A 15,720-nucleotide genomic window follows, 5' to 3' on the forward strand; every position below is an offset into this window, starting at 1 on the left:
ATATCAGCAATTCAAATGGGAGACGTACCGGCTTTGTCAAAAAATGGTACTTAATTTGATGCTTAATCTGAGTTAGTTCCTACGTAGTTCAAATCCAGACTACTAAGTATACAAAGAATGCAGATTTCCATTTATGAATTCTCTGGCAGCTGTTAAATGTTGAGGAAAACCAAGGAGTTATATTATAATAATGATCTTGCATTCCTGCTGTCACAACGCCCCCAATTCTTTTGTTGTGCCTTCGTGCTGCTTCCCATCCGGCCCCTGGAGCAGATGATGCTACATGGACGTCTGACTGGCAATTTTCTCTTCTCCTGCTGAAGTTTCTTACGCTTTTTGTATGAATAACGTCTACAAATGCTGTTGAGAAAGCAAGGCAAAAATTCAGGGTCTCTCATGAATCTGCTCGGATCTAATCCTCTCCAGGAATTAATGGCCTGGTCCCCTGGGGAGAAGAGCTGGCGACGCCGTATGAAATACAAGAGCGGTTGTTTCCTTCCAAAAATCTCTGTATAAAATACACCCATGGAAGGGGCAGCTGGGTTAGGAGGCTTTGAGCTGCTTAAATCCCGCAAAGGTGCTTGGGGAGCAGGTGAACAGGAGCAGCTGGAGACAGTTCAGCTCCGGACTCACAGATCCAGGGAAGGACATGGGATGCACGGGACACAATCCTGCTGATTTTTAACCCCTGTGATGGATATGGAAGGGTTTCTTAGTATCTCTAGCCTTGCCAGGGGTACTTTTAGTTTAACTTAAAGCATTGATGTTATTTATAAGGCTTTTTAAAGAATTTGATTTGAATTAAAATACATCAAACAACTATCTTGCAAAGGCAAGTGTGTTAAGCACAACGAGGGGTGGTCTAGCTCAAGATGGATCTTTGCAGAGAGGGAGTTATCTTTATCTAATATAAAATGGAATTAACAACAATGCTTGGAAAATACTGCTTCTCTACATCATTTTTTTCCCCTGCTTCGTTATCTTGCCCAAACCATGTGTTGTTTGTTAACCAAGTACCTTTAATCAAATTAGTCCACAGCTGGGCTCAAAAATTGCCCCAAATTAGTTGACATTTTCAACACACCTCCCCTTTTAACTGATGGAGCTGGTGCTTTGGTAGAATTATTTGTCTTTTAAAGGCCGTATGAGACCTCCCTGCTGAAAGGGTTTCAGAGCATTAACCACAGCTTTGAAGTATTTAAAAAAAGCCCTTGTTTTTATATTTACTTTCCTCATATTTCGTGTCTTGTCGGAACAACAGTGAATTGATCGATTGTGGATGTGCTTTTTCTCAGTGTGCACCCCTGCTAAAAAATGCCAAAATATTTCTTCCATTTCACTTCTAAATCTACTTAGCACAGGTTGATTTTGTAAAGCCGAGTGTCCCCTGTCTGTGCTGCAATGAAGCAGTTGGACACTGCTAGAAGAGAAAATAAATGCTCCGTGTACTGATCGGAAGAGCAGCTGTTTTCAATAACTAAGAAAAATTATTCCAAGCTGACAAAAGGCCATAAAAAGCAGCTCCTTCTTTAATTAGGATGTTGAGGGCTAAATCTACAGAAGGATTTGGGTGCCTTGCTAGGAAAAAACATACTGGAGTTAGACAACTAAGACCTATAATAATGAAAAAATAAAATCCAGGGGGGGATGTCAGATGAATCTTGAGTTGTCACAATTCCTTGCTGCAAATGCTCCTTCTAACATCAAAAAACAGAGTATCCTGGTGGGAAGGAAAATCATTCTTGGTACTTTGAGAAATCCCCTGTCTGATACAACTTTGCTTTATGCCACCGCTTTCATCTCAAAGCAAATAAAGCGCCCGGAGTGGTGTCAGGGCAGCGCTGAACTCGCTTTGCCTGCCACAAATCATGATGCAACCGGCTCTAATGACATTACAGAGCTGTTCTGATTTCCAGCAAAAAACACCTATTTTCTACCATTTTTCATGCCTTTTTATCCCTGTCTTGGATCTTACACAGATGCCACCGTATTAGCACTTATTGTCATCATTTTACTGGCAGGGCTGCGACTTTTAACCAGAGGAACACCCAAGGCACCATCCTACACCAAATATCTTTGTTTTCCCTGTGCTTTGTGCTCTTGTTTTATGGTTTTCCAGCACTCCTGAGCTCCTGAGAGCCACCACTTGCGTTCAGACCCTTCCCCTTGCCCACCAGCTGAGCTGAGTTTGCCCCAAACAAAGGCCACCTGCAAAGCCTGAGGGTGTTGGTTAGTGAAAAATTACAATATCCCACCAGCTGGGAGTGTTTTGTGTCTTTAGGAGCAGAGACCAGCCCTTGGTGGCCTTGGCTGGTGGAAGGTGCCCATCCTTGGGAGGTCTTCTCCTTCCCTCCTGGATCAATGTGATGGTTGATGTCCCACCAGCAGCCAGGTAAGGAAGCGCTTGCTGTTCTACATGGGTTTGGGTGAAAATCGTTGTGTTTCAGTGAAAGCATGCTTGCTTAAAGATCAGATTTAATAAAAGGCAATATAATAATCTGAATTCAGGTGTTTTGCCTGAAATATGTCTTATTGTTTCAGAGAGCTGTAGCTTTGCTTGCAACTACTTGGCTGCAGAAAGGCAGGGAGAAAAACCACCTTTCGATGTGAATTAAAATGGATTATAGTGTGATCACTGCCAGTTATCCAGCGTGCTTGCAAAATGCTTGAGCTTCTTAATAGGGGATATTTATCACGCAGCGTGTGGGCTGGTGGTGTTTTTAGGGTGTTTCTGCTGTTATTTATTCCCAGTAAGAGCTTTGTCAGAATTTTATGTGCCCTGTCCTCAAAGTTGCACCTTTATGGCTGGAGTTGCAGAAATATTGCTTGAAGTAGTTTCCGAATGGCACAGCCCTGCTCCTCGCAGCGAGTTTTATTTCCAAATGGAAAGGGTTTAGTCTTGCAAGCTCTGATTTAACAACAGCTGTGGTTTTCTGTAGAGGTGCATGAACTTAGATGCAAGCATTAAACACTGCAAAGTGAATTTTGGGGTAAACTTGAACAACTGAAGATAAGTGCTTCTTACTTGAGATGGCAGTAGAGCAGCTGGGCACAGGAGGAGTAAGGTAGAGCTTGAAAACTCATTTTCAGTTCCCCTTCCTGTGTTTCTGGTGGATGCTTTGTGAATCAGATGATTCTGGATGTTTTTTGGCAAACATAAATGCTTTAGATTCCCATTCCCGCTCCGAGTTTGTGTTTGATCATCCGAATTGAGATGATTTTTTATAAAAATTCAATATTTTGTTTACGAAGGGGCTGGTGCGTGTGGTCTGTTTTAGCCCAGCTCTGTCTCGTAGGAAGCCGGTAGATGTCTGGGAGAGGAGATAACCAGACAGAGCTGCTTTTTCTTTCTCTTCTGCTAAGGAATCAATGTAAATGTGTCTCTTCTATGCAGCGCAACACTTAATTGCTTCTCTCTTAGAAGGAGCCACAAGGCAAAGGGAAAACTCCTGGCGCACCTTTTCTCCCTGGCAGAGGAAACATCTGTTCTCGCTTTATTGTTAAACTGTCTCTATAGTTGCCTCTTGCCCACCTTTATCTCTGCGCTTTTTCTTTCTGTGCTTTGAACTTAAGCCTATTGTTCTCTAATGAAAAATCAATTATCAGTCAGTAAAAATCACATCTGTGGAGAATCTTCTGTGCTGAGTCCCCGGGTAGTGAGAAAGGGCTGGAAACCTGAGTTTTGCTAGAAGGGCACAGTCATAAACCAAGTGCTGGGCTTTATTTTAGTTGGATTGTGAATCAAATGAGTAATACTCTATTTTTATGGTGCCTGTGTAATATTGTTCTGACATTTCTAGTTATCTATGTAAACTTTCATTGCTCCATAACAATTTATTAAGCTGTAGGGTATCCATAATTATGTGGCGAGCTTAATATGATTGTTCATCAGTTCGGTGTTGAAAGGGCTCCAACTGAGTCAATAAAGATACCTGTCTTGGTGTTTCTTTAAAGAGATGATAAAATGTCAGATAACAGTTTAGCTCACGTAAGGTGATTGTGTTATTTTTTCACTTTGACTCTTTCACTTTTTCTTTTGCTATTCAGCTGCATAACAGGCCAGTAAATTGTCTTTAAAGGAGTAAGATTGGGGTTATGGAGGATGGCTTAGTAAACACAAACGGTAATAATTTAGACTCAAAGCAGTTATGACCATAGAGAATATTTCTTGCTGGATAAAACTATTATCAGTCTGCTAAGAGTATTTTCTCTTTGGTGAGTGAAACAGCTCAGAGCCATGGAGTGTATGGCTAGAGCCATGGGGAGTATGGCTGGAGCCATGGGGGATCTTGAGAATGGGAAGCAACAAATAAGTCAATCTTAAAGCTTCCAAGTCCTTAGTAAGTTTTTAGTATCAAAACCAAATAAAACTTCTTGTTAAACTTGACAAGTCACCTTAATGCTTTCAGTATCACTGTGGCCTGTAGATCGCAGCTCCTTGAGCTCAATGTTGCTGAAACTTGCTTGACTTGTTCCTCCAAGTGTTTCTTCTGGGATTAGTGACAGCCAAGGTGGTGCTTTGCTTGTTCTCCCCTTTCAAGATCCTCAAAATAATGTATTAAAATAACCGGGGATTCATCTACTTCCAGTGCAACAGTGCATGGAGTACGTGGATATTCAGGGTGAGCGCCTGCTTGAACAGGGACCCAGACTGAACTTGAGGGGTGTCACAAAACTGTTGAGAAACCTCATCTCCCAGTTACCACCTTGCTCAGGAGGTACCTTGATTAATCGCCACAGACATGAGGGTGTTCACAGAGCATCCCTTAGGGGTTTGTTCCTGGAGTTTTGGAACTGCAGGGCTGGGTTAGCTGGTGAGCTCTGGCAGAGCCGCACATGGAGGAGAGAACAAACCCAACTCTCCTTCTACAAACTCTTTTCTCCTTTGCTGAAGCGTTACCTTTAAATTAAGCAACTCTGTTCCATAGCTCATTTTCCCATATATTTCTCATGTACCAATGTCATCTTCAGCCTCTCTCCTCTGCCACAAGAGGCGGGTTGGAGAGCTCTGATGTGTGCAATGAAAGCTGATGTTCCGCAAATAGCAAAGCTGCTCTGCTTTTGAAAGCTGCTGAGTGGGGCTCCCGTCAGCTCGGCCTCTTTCCCCGCTGGGATAAGAGGAGGAGAAACACCCCAGCAATAACTACAGTGGGCGTCAGGGCTGGATCAGAGAGAACGATTGCCACGGGTGAGAACTTCTGAACTCCTCTGTCGTTTGGCACAGTTACTGCGTAGGACCTAATTACACAAAAAAGCTCGACTCAAATGCTTTTTCTTTCATCCAGTGAAACTCTATTGCCTTTATAGCTTTTGTAATTGGTCTGAATGACCCAGAAAGTTCAAAACCTGACCATGACCACCCCGGAGGTCCAGGTGCCACAAGAACCTCGATCCTTCCAGATTGCCATGACCTGCTCCAAACAGATTAAACTGTCCCACAAACGCAGCTGCAAGTAGCTCTTGGTGGCCTGTTCCTCTGCTTTCCCATAGAAACTGTAATTAACACAGCTGCAAACGAGCTCTTTCAGCAGTTTTCCCCACTGTCCCATAAAACGTGGAGAAGATGGGTCAGTGCGTTTATTAGGCCTTCGGAATGTGCGCAGCTCTATCAGCTCCTGGCACTTAGCAATAAGTCCTCTGCTGTCCCATTAAAATGTAAATTGGAGGAGAAAATGTCTCCAGGCCGGTGGGTTTCTAACGTAGCTCCTCTGGTACCGCATGGGAAGTTAATGGGAGAATGTGATTTTTCACAATCTCCCTCATGCTGAAAGAATGGGCTGTTTGAAGCTGATATTTAATTAGTTCTGCTTCTCCTGGATAATAAATGGGGAGCAGGGAGTTGATGCATATGTTACAGAACTCCTGCCCGCAATGATGACTTGAGGGAAAGACTGAGCAACTATTAATTCCCCGATGGTTTTGCTGTGGCTGACACAGCTGTAACTGAAGGTTCCCACCTCTCTACAGTGCTAAATATACCTGTCCAGGTGCAGTTACATCTCATGTGGATAACCCAACTGTACCCTTAGACTGCTCTGTTCTTTAACTGACCCCTTTTGGTGACATCAGGGATGCCACCGAGTGCTAGAGCCTCTCAGTAAGTACATGAAATAGGTGGTATTTTTGTAAACTTGTGATGATAATATTTCAAACATTTCTACTCAAAGCATTCACATGTTTAAAGTCTATTTATTTGAGATAAATTGAAATAACTTTAATGATACATGTGCTAGAAGGCCAGAATGTTCTGTATCCAGTCATGATGGAAACAATTTCAGAATCAAAATATTTCTAAAGTTTTAGGGCTCTTATTCTTTGGCTGTTTTGTGATACCTCTGCTCCTGTGATGCCCACTCCACCATAGCTCTATGGCATCAGGAGGAACTAAAATATTGATAGAAGAAGGTTGAAATATCAGGATTTCTGCCCATTTTTGGGACAAAAGTGTGGAGTTCCCTTGCCTAAGCAAGCTACCTCTTCTCTGGTGTCTGCTGTTCAAACACCTGAAAATCCCTAGGTAGCCAACTCAACAGGAATACTTAACACTCTTGTGGTTCTCTTTAATTCTGCCTTCTGTGAAGGGTAAATACGCACAATATCTGATCTCTTTATCCCCATGTCCCCTTTGAACAAGACGACAGCCTCCGACTTACCCAACTTCATCTGCGGAGCTGGCAAACAATTTCTGGACAGGTGCAAAGCGACAGGGTCCAGGAGAACAACCTGCTGTGCATATGCTATTTCTAGGCACCGTGTATTACATGTAACCTGTAATGCAAACTGAAGGGAACGACACAGCCCTGACATGAGAGATGATTAGATCATCCAGACCATCTTCTGCCTTGGCAAGGCAGCTTCCTCTAGAATATTTCTAAGAGAAAGGGCTCCAGAAAAGCTATTTGTTGCCAGAGAGATCCTGCTCTGTGACCTTCACCCCCCAATAACTCAAATGTTAAACCTTGAACCCCAATATATCCTGAATATCCTGTCACATCCAGCTGTTGATGTGCAGGAGGGACACAAGTGGGCTGCAAGGGGTTAGTGCACGCACAGCTGGGCACATCTGGAAACACAACCAGTCTTCCCTTGCAAAACTTGGGGCCAGGAAATATTAAAATATTCAAGAAAACACAAATATATGGACCTGTATGTCACAAAGTCTACTATATTCAGCCCTTTTAGATCTTAGTCTTTCTTTTATTGTGTTATAAATGCAGCTCCACAAGAAATGAGCATTTAACAGCAAGTTGTATACGCCTGCTTTGTGTTGCCTTAGCTCTTTTCTTTTTATATTCACTTTATATCGGTTTCTATCTTCTGCATCCTCATACCCTTGATTTTTCTTAAGCTTTTCTTTTAGTTCTATTGCTATCCAGATTTTTCTTCTCCCCGGGGTGCATCTATTTGTTTGGATGACTAACTCGCTTTTCCTGTGGAAGTCTGAATTTCTACGTTGCTGATCCAAGTCTCTCTGATGATAAGTCATTGTCCATCTGTTTGCTTCCTCCAGAGCCTGCACTGCAAGCTGCAATAGGAGTCATATATGTATAGCAGGCATACAAGTTAGGCTAGTTAGAATTAGTAAAACCAGCCTCGTGCCTTGTTTTTTTCTGTGTTCCTCTTGGTGTTTCTGGCTGCTGAGGAAGGAGTTCCCTTTGCTAGATTTATTTTCATTCCCCACCATAATTAAGACTCAGGTTCTATCCCCTGAGTCTGGTCAGCTCTGTCTCAAAGCCGTCACTTAAACCTGGATTTAATAGAGCCCTTTCTTCAGGTTCTTTAGGGAAAAAAGGCAAGCCATGAAGGTTTTTATTAGCAAAAGGAGGTAACTGAGGTTTTCTTGCCTGGTTGTGTGCAGGGTTTTAGCAGATTAAATCTGTTGCAAATAGCTCGGTGTTTCAGGAAGCCATTAAATGCTACTGTATGTTTGGATGATGAAAACAAGACATTATTAGCTGAAGAGGTGTGATTTATTCTTGAATGACTGAATTGCTGGAGTATAAAAAGCTGGTTTTGAAGCCCCCCTGCATGTTATCAGCCTAACGTGCCCCGGTTTAATACTTGCGTTGCTATTGTACACGGCTGCTTGTTTGTGGCACTTCATCCGACGGCATCCTCGCAAGCTCGTGCTCTTGTATTTCTTAAATAGTTAATTAAAATGTTAAAATCCATTTACATCGGTGATGGATCGCGGGCCTATTTGCATTTTGAACAGCTTTGTTTAGGCTGCGCTGGCTGTGCTGTTGTATTTCACCTGGTTGTTGGGGAGGCTGCCAGGGAAGGGAGGGACAGCAGATGGCAATGTGGTGCTACGAACGGGCCGGCAAATCCCAGCAAATTCTGGTCTGGCCTACGAAGTCCCCTGAAAAATCAAGACAAGTGTGTAGGGACCTGCCTTTGGTTCTGACCTTGGTGGGGTGGGTGCAGAGAGGGGCTTTGTACCGGGGCTGTAGGGTTGGTTCTGGTCTCTAGTGTAATTAGATGATAGAACAAGGGGTGATGGTTTTATATAAAAGGAGGGGAGATTCAGACTAGACATGGGGTAGAAATTGTTGCCCCTGAGGGTGGTGAGAGCCTGGCCCAGGTACCCAGAGAGATGGTGGATGAACCATCCCTGAGACATCCCAGGCCAGGCTGGACGGGGCTCTGAGCACCCTGAGCTGGTGAAGATGTCCCTGTCATGGCAGGGGGGGGCACTGGAGGAGCTGGGAATGTCCCTTCAACCCAAACCGTTCTGTGATTCTATGTGTTGTATCAGCTGTTCTGATTATGAACCTGTCTATGGGCTTCCTGTAAGAGCACAGCTCAGCGTAGCGCCGATGTGACCATCATCCTTGCACTCGCTGTGTCCTGTTTGCCACCAGCTGATATTTTGGCTGAACAGTGCTGGGCCTGGGGTTGTCATGATGGTGGGACATCACCAGGGTGTCCCTTCCATCTATGGAAAGTCAATTTATGACTTTATGCCCTAGAAACTGCACGAAAGGCCAAGCTTGGGTCCATAAGTGGGGAGGTTCATGTATCTCAGTGGCCCTTACCTGTATTTTAGGGCTGTTTTGGACATGCAGAATGGGATTTCCTGATACCTCTGCTTCTACCAACCTTTATGCCTGCCTGTTTCTTCCTCCCAGCCTCTTCCTCCCTCTCAACCTTGCTGTTTGCATATATGTATGTGTATATATTGCAATATATATGACTATATGACATTATATGACTATATGACACGTGTCATCGTGGCATGTCACACTGAAGACCTATCATGGCCTGCAGGCATCTTCAGAGGGATTGTGCTGAGATAAAATCATGAATAATCATAAGTGTTGATCAAATCCTTCAACGTAGCCTTGTTTTTTATTTTATTTTGAATTAAACGTTGTTTTGCCACAGAGGATACATGTCTGTGGTGAGAGCTCTGTATGCGGAGAGCCGTAGTGCAAACCTCAGCATGTCATATGTGCGTTATTCTCAACAATTGCAGTCTGGAGCTTTAAAATGCATGTAACCACATGGGGGACTTGGGGGTATGGGTTGTTTTAGGTCTTATATGCAAAATAACTTTTTAAAAAAACCTTAAACCTCATATTTTTGGTGTCACCACATGGGCAAAGTTAGGAGGTAGAAAAGCTGCAACACACAGCACTTAGACATCTACTTGATTTGTGAGACTCATCAACTAAATAGACACCCAAATGCTCTTATCAGCACCTGCAATTGATTTCTTTTTGGATGACAAATTAATGGTATGTAATTAGAGGTGGTCTTTAAAAAAAAAAAAAAGCTTCTTAGCCTTTCTGGAGCTCAAAGTATAAATCAATCCAGTGGGTTTTCAATGTGAGAGGTGTTTCTGTTTTCCCTTCACTGCCTGGAGAAGGAGATGATGTTCTCAGTTTCTTTGCAGGTACTGAGTCTTCCCAGGTGTCTCATTTGCACCGCAGCTCATTTTGGATGGAAAAGCAGGGGGAAGAGGGGCAACGTGGGAGTTATCGTGAAGAACAGGGTTATGGTTACCAAGTAAATAAACTACACCAGGGCCCATGTTCTGCGTGTCCTCAAATACACTTGTACGGAACTGCGGAGCAGATGCTGGGTGTCTCTGTCTCATAATTAATGCACGCTCAAAGCACTGGAGATTGTGGAAAGTTATATATTAACCAAAAAAGTGTATTTTCCCCTTGTTTGATTTTGGTCTAACTAGTGAATGAAGGGAATATCAGAATTTAACTTCTCTGTGCTTTGTGAAGAACCCAACTGGTGTTTCCAAGTATTGGTGCAAGAAGTCTTGGCGTTCTCGCCCAGCTGAAGAAATAGATGCTGTGAGTGGTGAGGGCATGTGAATGCAGCATTTGGACTGGAAATGGGTCCCTTCTGAGCAACCTGCCTGGCCCAGAGGTATCAGCAGAAGTTATTGAATGAAGAGTGGAAAACAATAAGTGACTGTCAGTCATGACCGATCTGGTGACTGACAGCTGAGAAAACACACGTAAACCAGGAAAGATTTTGTTTGCAACACAATATGCAGGCTTTTCAGGGAGATTTGTTATGAAAATCACCCCTGGAGGTGTTTAAAAGATGTAAAGATGAGGCTCTTAGGGACATGGTGTTTGATTTAAGTTAAGGTTGGACTCAATGATCTCAAGGGTCTCTTCCACCCAAACTGATTCTTTGAAATAATGGTGCTTTCTGTTCTTTGGGAAGGGCTTGCAGCACCATGAGGAGTTAAATTGATGGATGTGCTGCCCCTGTTCAATTGCTGTGGCAGTTGCACCCACCCCGATGAAATCTGGAGCGTTCAATAGGGCAGTTAGTGGCTCTTTAGCAGCTTTTGTGCCCCATTGTCCTCGTCCTCATGGGCGTGTCCTCACTTCTATCCTCCTGGCTTATGGGCAGGATGGTCGGGAGGTCAACAGACAGTTCCTCAGCCAAGGAGGGTCCCAGACCCACAGAAGCTCCAGGTCCAGCTCATCATGGCCACAGCCAGACCCGACCAGGCTACAAACGGGGTCCCTCCCGGAGACCAGGGACTGGCTGAGGAGACTTCGTGGGGCTGAGCCCCCTGCCCCTCGGTGAGTGATGATTTCTGCTGGGAACACCCTGCAGTGAGCCCTTGGTCCCCCTGGACAAGCGATTATTTCTGCAGGGTCACTGTCCTGGTGTGGTTGGGTGGGAGCAACATCCCGACCGGTCCATCCAGCCTGCGGGTTACTAAATATTTCCGGAGCGCTCATTGATTTGGCATCACTTCTGCTTGCATTGCTTTCTGTCGTTCCGTTTCGGTTCAGAATTAAAGTTGGTTTAAGCTTATTATTTGCTTGGATTCAGTTTGGGGTGTCTCCGTGACAATTCCATGCTCTTATTTTGGAAGATCTGTTCCAATTTTTGAACGAGCGGGATTTGTATCTGCTGTAGTCCTGTGTCTTTCATTACTGCCCCCCTGTGAAGGATGCCATGAGCTTCCCTTAAAAGCTCTGCCTTGGAGCTTTCCCATTTACCAAAGTCCCATTTTCACAAGGCAGAGGCAGGACTGGGTTTGGGTGCTCTGAGGTTAATCAACAACTTATTTCTATGCTGTGAGGCTCTGGGGTGGGCAAGAGAACAAGCACTTGTTCCTGCCCTCCCTTCTCCAACCCATATGGGTGCTTGGAAAACCTTTTCTTTTTAAAAATGATTATTAATATACAAGTTCATCACACTTCCTAAACCTGTTCTCTCTGGCCTCTGAAGAGCTGGGATTTTAATTCCTACCACACTTCCAAGCTTCACGCCAGCGTAAAATGCCATTTCTTTCTAAAGTACCTCTTGTACTACAGACTTCTTCTCTCATTAGGCTGCAATGCAATGATTTCTTTAAAACTGTCAGTAACCCTCGTGCCAGTCGAAGCTATTTTAGAATAGCAATAATTATTTTTTTCACTAGAAATCTCTAATGTGGTGATGTTCTCTGCAATGTACTGAAGCAGATGGGAACAAGAGGAGCCGAACATCTTTGTTTTGATTCAGTATAGCTTAATGGAAGTAGCCTTTAAAGTCAAATGGTTTAAAGTTGATTTTCTCACAGTTTATATGTATGAGAGAACAAATCCTGTCTTGTCAGGACACCCAAATGAGTAACACCAGCAAAATGTCTCATTATGAGACAGAACATAAGCAGTGTGGGCATAGGAGAGAAGTCAAAAGCATCACTGAGGAAAGAAATGAAGTTGTGTAGGATAGACTGAAGCCAGATGTACGGATTGCTTATACTGGATTAAGGATTTATAGTCTGTGTAGCAAAATACGGTGTGACCTTTAGTGAAAAACCAACTCTGTGAGGTAGCTGAGCCTTCTTCATCCCTCAGGTGGTTGTTGTACAGTGTTTAATCACTGACTATCAAAGGTCAGACAACTTCAGGGGGCAAGATGTGTCACTTAAATTCTTGAAAACTGAAATGTTAAGATGAACTGTAAGTCTGCTCTGTAGTATTCCCAGAAACTTCAATCTGTGCTTTCAAGTGAGGACTTTCTGCATGGGTGGGAGGTATCCGGTGTGAGTCACCAAACCTCAACCCCTGGTTTATTGGGTGCTTCTATGAGGACTTGTGGCTAATGACAGTTCAAAGACCTCTGGAGGTCTTTGGTCCACCACCCAACCGAGGCAGGGTCAACTTCAAACCTGCAGTATCTTCATCAAGGTCCTGTAGTGTCATCTAGGGAAAGCTGACTAACATAATAGAAGTGGGGGAGAACCTCCCCTTGTATTTTTCTTTCCCTCCCCTTCTCTGCTTTCCTGTACATTATATGAGTGAAATTTAGCCATGATACTAGGATGTATATCTTCATTGATTCTCATAGACAAATGCCTCTTTCAGTCTAGGCTTTGACACTTGTTAAATATCCCAATGGAGCACCTTATCGCCTTCTTCTTGTTTCCATAATATAACTAATAGCTGACTGTTTGTGCAGTGTAACTATTCAATTCATATCTGCATTTCGCATCAGTGCACTAGGTTTTGGGGATAATAAATCTATCAAACAGGTGCGGTAGCTGCTTGCCTTTAAGCTTAATAAGATTTATTCATGTGGATTTAGTGTGTGAGAAGTTGTCACAGGGTCTGTTGGCTTTAACTTTACTTGCACTGCTATTGTGTAAGGATACCAAGGTGCAGCAAATGGTGTTTGGAAGCTGAAAGCTCTGGAATACCAGAGTTTCATGAAGATAAAATGGTATTTTCCATCTGTACTGCATTGTATATTGGGCATCGAAGGCTTTTCTGTACGGTTTACCTATTGGTGGCTCCAGACAAGAGGATTCTGGATGAAAGTCCTGAGGGTGGAAACTTGCTTAGTGGACTTTTTGGAGGCATCAGACATGCCCACAGAGATAGTCACGCAACTTGGGGACACCAACGCTGGCTGCCACTGAGCCACTCGTGGGCTGGAGGTGACACGGCTGCCTTGATGCCTGTTGGGGGGGATCGGCTCAGCTCCCGTTTTTACCTCTTGGCAGGTATGTCCTAGGTCGTGTTTGCATTGTTAATCTGGATTATTAATGCTCAAAGATAAACTAGACCAAGAACTTCCCATGTAGCCGTGCTCTACAGTCCTATTGAGTGTGCGATCTCAGTGCTAAAATGAGAAGTTTGGCCCACGTTTCTTCACTCAAGGCAATGTAAAAAATAACAAAATCCAGCCATTTCAATTCAATTTTCATCCACAAAGGAGACTTCCAGCTAGCAGGCACTGTGGTCTTGCTGCCATTAGCTTCTGTGTGTGGCTTTTGGACGTGGCTTGTGTACTCTGCCTTAAGTCCTCTCTTAACTCCACGCAGGTGAGGATAGCGAGTGTGACTTTCACACCTCTCTTTCAAGGTTTGCTTTAATTCCCTTCAAAAGGAGCAGGAATTTTGCTCTGGATCCTGCCCTGCAAGGCTCAGCCCGTGGACACCTCCACAATACAGAGATTTAAGCTCAGCTCTGCTGAATCGTGACTCTTTTTCCTTAGTTAAGACTTCATAGGTTGAAACTGAGCACAGCTTAACTTTCAGTTGAATAACAATAATAGAAAAGAAGTCCAAGCTATAAAAGCTGTAATCACACTTATAAGCAGCAATGCCAATGTCTCGCTTGTGGTTTTTGAATATATCTTCCCATTTCTTATTCAGTGTTGTTATCTGCGTTTAATAAAAATGTTTCCACGCAATTGGTGGTGGTTGACTCAGTCACTTTAAAGGAAAATAACTTAAAAAAATGCGTCCAAATATATTCTTTCAGAGCTTTGTAAAACCTTCCCTAAAACTAAAACCAATAAATCCCATATGCGAGCTGCTGTTCCCAGTGGAGACCAAATTCATCTGCAACATGATTAGAGTTTTAACATCTCTTGGCAGCCAAAAAGAACAATCAAGAAGTAGAATGAAAAATATCTCAGGCACTGGAAAGTTACTTTAAAACTAAAATAAAATGCTTGAGCAAGAAAGTAACTTATAATAAAAAGAGTGAGTAACAAACCGTCAGCTTGTTCAAACCAGGTATCAAGTCAGAGTTATACCCACATCTGTTTTATCCTGGGTAAACAAGTTATAACTGAAATTACAGGAATCTCAACAACTCACTATCTAAAGTGAACCCACAGACACCAGCATCTGAAACTACAAGAATTCAGTGCAGAAAATAGCACTTGGATTTCAACTCCATACGCCCCGCTTTTGTTTATAAATGAAGGTATTCAAGAGGCAAAGCTTTCTTCCCCAGATAATAACGTGCTTATTAATTTCCTGGGTACTTTGGAGCTTCTCGAGCGGGAGATGTGCAGCTTGCTGTGAGCCGAGGGCTGTGGCAGATGTGCCAGCTGCAAACCGGTGGCACTCCAGATGTGCGGTCCTCCACAGACAGGAGGCCTTTATTTGTCAAAGGAATTGTTTAATACCACCAGAAGGGCCTTGATGAAGATAGAAGGTATTTTTTTTTTCCTAATTCTGGCATTTATGCATTAACAAAATCTTTAACAGATACTGAAATACTTTTTAGCAGTAGTGGATAAGAAAATGGCCTAGCCTGGCCTGTGTGTAGTTTTAATGGTGAAATAGTGATTTTTATGTTATTAATTTTTGCTTCTTTTTATAGAAACTCCAAATATGCGTGAAGCAAAATGTTTCAAGTTGGTGTAAAAAGGTATAGGATTTTCTTCACCACTGAATATGTATTGGGGCAGTTGGACAGGGTGGGAAGGGTGATGTTCTCCCTGCCAGTGCCATGTGCCCATCTGGGCTTTCCTGGCATGTGTGTGATTGCCAAGAAAGCAATTTATAAAGTCACCTTTGGGTGCCCAGGGATGGGGATTGTGGTGCAGTATTTCTGTGCTCAGGTGGAAGGTGTTGCTGTCACCTCATAGCATTTTTACCTTAAAAGTTGAAGGTGTGATAGAGCAACTACTGTGAGATTTGCTATAATCTGCTTTCTTTCCATTTATTGATGCGTTGTTGGGTCTTACAGATCTCGGTTCGAGCAAAAATATTCTGGTGAGCTTTATGATGAGTTTCTGGTGGCAGTGCTTGCTTAGTTCCTGGGGGTCCTGGGGACAGCAGGATGACCATGAGCCAGCACTGGGCCCTTATGGCCAGGAAGCCAATGGGACCTGGGGTGGGTTAGAAGGGGGTGGTCAGTAGGTTGGAGAGGTTCTCCTGCCCCTCTGCTCTGCCCTGGGGAGACCACACCGGGAATCTTGTGTCCAGTTGTGGCCCCTCAG

The sequence above is a fragment of the Nesoenas mayeri genome (assembly GCF_963082525.1).
Source record: "Nesoenas mayeri genome assembly, chromosome: 9".
NCBI classification, from domain to species: Eukaryota; Metazoa; Chordata; class Aves; order Columbiformes; family Columbidae; genus Nesoenas; species Nesoenas mayeri.